At 49.5% G+C, this 3,486-nt stretch overlaps 1 pseudogene; it reads right to left on the minus strand.

Moving 5' to 3' along the window:
• Positions 1-797: 797 nt before the first annotated feature.
• LOC107112907 overlaps positions 798-3,486 on the minus strand; it is a 64,689-nt pseudogene continuing 62,000 nt past the window's right edge.

The raw sequence follows: 3,486 nt of genomic DNA on the forward strand, positions 1-3,486 counted from the left end.
GTCCAGGAGCGTAGTCGAAAGATAGCCCTACAACATACCCGAAAGATGGTCGTCCAGCCTCCGCTTGAAAACGTCCAGCAAAGGAGCATCCACCACCTCCCGAGGCAGTCTGTTCTACTGCTCAACCACTCTTACTGTTTAATTTAATTTAACATTCAATTTATATACCGCTCCGGTCTCTGAGTAGTTTACACACAATTTCAAATTCCTAACTAGGGCCACATTATTATAGGGGGGTGACAACCTACCGGCACCTAGGCAGGAGGGCTAGTTGTTCTTCGGCTTCTTCCGCACGGGCTTTTTTGGGTGTCGGTGTTCCGCCTCCCGGCGCCTTGGGATAGGTCTCTCTAGTTCAGCAGCTTCCTCCAGCAGGCCCCATCGTGGTGCGTAGCCACGCACTGGCTGCAGCTCCTGCTCACGTCCTTGTCAGCTCCACCGTGTCACGCCATTAGAAAGTTTCTCCTGATATTTAGCCGATAATGACTCCCTTGTAATTTCCACCCATTAGATCTAGTCTTGCAATCTGGAGCAAGAGAGAATAGGTCCACTCCATCTTCTACATGAAGACTGCAATCATCTCCAGCCTTACTTGAAGACTGCAATCATCTCCAGCCAAACTGGCCTTGAGAACAGTTGCTTCCTGACCCAAAGTGGCGATTCGATCACAAGAACTAAGTACTGATGCAACCCTTCCTGCTCTCCCTCTCTTGACCTGTCAAAGTTCACAGAATCAGCATTGCTGTCATATGGCCATCTAGCCTCTGTTAAAAGACTTCCAAAGGAGAGCCCACCACCTCCTAAATGTCCAAAGAGTTTTCCCCCATGTGGGTTATCTGATGCTTTTGAAGACTGTCACTCTCACTGAAACTATTCCCACACTCTGAGCATTCAAAAAGTTTTTCCCGTGTGCGTTCTTTGATGATATTGAAGAGTGCCGCTCTGACTGAATCTCCTTCCGCACTCTGAGCATTCAAAAGGTTTCTCCCCTGTATGGGTTCTTTGGTGCTTTTGAAGAGTACCATTCTCACTGAATCTCTTTCCACACTCCGAGCATTCAAAAGGTTTTTCCCCTGTGTGGGTTCTTTGATGTCGTTGAAGAGTGCAACTCCTACTGAATCTCTTTCCACACTCGGAGCATTCAAAAGGCCTCTCCCCTGTGTGGGCTTTTTGATGCTTGTGAAGATTTCCCCTCTCACCAAATCTCTTTCCACACTCTGAGCATTCAAAAGGTTTCTCCCCTGTGTGGGTTCTTTGATGGCGTTGAAGAGTGGCACGCTGACTGAATCTCTTTCCACACTCTGAGCATTCAAAAGGTTTCTCCCCTGTGTGGGTTCTTTGATGGCGTTGAAGAGTGGCACGCTGACTGAATCTCTTTCCACACTCTGAGCATTCAAAAGGTTTCTCCCCTGTGTGGGTTCTTTGATGGCGTTGAAGAGTGGCACGCTGACTGAATCTCTTTCCACACTCTGAGCATTCAAAAGGTTTCTCCCCTGTGTGGGTTCTTTGATGGCGTTGAAGAGTGGCACGCTGACTGAATCTCTTTCCACACTCTGAGCATTCAAAAGGTTTCTCCCCTGTGTGTGTTCTCTGATGTTGTTGAAGAACAGCACTCTGACTGAATCTCTTTCCACACACTGAGCATTCAAAAGGTTTCTCTCCTGTGTGGGTTCTTTGGTGCACTTGAAGAGTGCTACTATCACTGAATCTCTTTCTACACTCTGAACATTCAAAAGGTTTTTCCCCGGTGTGGGTTCTTTGATGCCGCTGAAGAGTGGAAATCCTACCGAATCTCTTTCCACACTCTGTACATTCAAAAGGTTTCTCCCCCGTGTGGGTTTTTTGATGCTTGTAAAGATTCCCCCTTACATTGAATCGCTTTCCACACGCTGAACAATCAAAAGGTTTCTCCCCTGTGTGGGTTCTTTGGTGCACTTGAAGAGTGCTACTCTGACTGAATCTCTTTCCACACTCTGCGCAATCAAAAGGTTTCTCCCCTGTGTGTGTTCTTTGGTGCAGTTGAAGATCGCTACGCCTCCTGAATCTCTTTCCACACACTGAGCATGTAAAAGGTTTCTCCCCTGTGTGGGTTCTTTGGTGCAGTTGAAGACTGCCACTGTGACTGAATCTTTTCCCGCACTCTGAGCATGTAAAAGGTTTCTCCCCTGTGTGGGTTCTTCGGTGCAGTTGAAGAGTGGCACTCTGAGTGAATCTCTTTCCACAGTCTGAGCATTCAAAAGGTTTCTCCCCTGTGTGGGTTCTCTGATGCCGCTGAAGTGTGATACTCTGACCAAATCTCCTCCCACACAGTGAGCAATCAAAAAATTTATCCCTTCTTTGTATTTTTGGGTACACAAGGAGCTGTGATCTGTTTCTGAAGTACTTTCCACACTGATTGGATCTACTTGCCTTCCTTATCCTGTGCTTTGGAAAATGTACATTATAGTTTCTTCCATCTTTCCTCTCAACCATATGGCCGTCTTTCTTTCTCTTATGTCTGCCTCGATTCATGACGTTTTCTTTCAGGTCTTCATTTTCAACTCTATGTGGCCTTTTCTGATGAAGTTCCTCAGCCTCCTCATTCCTCTGATCATCCTCTGGTGGAATAAAGAGAGATATCATGTTAGCATCTGGGAGGGCTTGTAAGGTCCAAAGCATCTGTGTGACTGCAGTAGGAAAGGATTGATGGCCCTTTTGTCTCAAAAAACTTCACCGGTCTTAACCACCCCTCCTCTACCTGGACAGCATTCTGCACCAGCTGCAGCTTCCGGATTTGAGACAAAGGCAGCCCCATGTAGAGCGCGTTGCAGTAGTCTAGTCTCGAGGTGACCGTCGCGTGGATCACTGTGGTAACTTAGGCTACAGCTGGAATCCTTATGATGCAACAAGAGGAGCCATCGAATACCAGGTATTTCATGTGTTCGATAGAAGAGTTAAGCCTTTCTTGTTTTTCGGTTGCTGAGCTGCAGAAAAGGTTCTGTTTGGTGGTATCGTATTTTATATTTTATAATACATTTTATTTTATATATATATTATATACTAGGACGAAGGCTCGTTGTGGAACTGAAGAAAACACGCGGGTGCGGGTTGCTGTCTCCATCCAACCCCCCATGGTGAAGCTGGCTGTCCTGCCCCGCACGGTCGAGGCTCCGACAGGCCAAGGCACCTGGCATCGCCCCTCCCCCCGGCACCCCCGCCCGACTGAGGCACTGGCGGGGGAAGCCAGCCAGACATGCCCCTCTCCCTGCAATGGGCGCGCGCTCAGCCGGGCGCAGGGCACCGTCCGCTTCCCGGGCCCCCCCAACTCGGGGAAGCAGCACGCACCCCCCCCGTGCATGGGGTCGAGGCCCCGGTGGGTCAAGGTGCCTGGGTTGGCTGCTCCCGCCATGACCCCCAGCCAAGCGAGGCCCCAGCGGGGCAATCAGACCGGCCTCTGTCTCCCTGCAATGGGCGGCAGCTTGGGCAGCCGGCTGCGGGCCCACGGCTCTT

Source organism: Gekko japonicus, unplaced genomic scaffold, assembly GCF_001447785.1.
Source record: "Gekko japonicus isolate JY-2015 unplaced genomic scaffold, Gekko_japonicus_V1.1 scaffold3913, whole genome shotgun sequence".
NCBI classification, from domain to species: Eukaryota; Metazoa; Chordata; class Lepidosauria; order Squamata; family Gekkonidae; genus Gekko; species Gekko japonicus.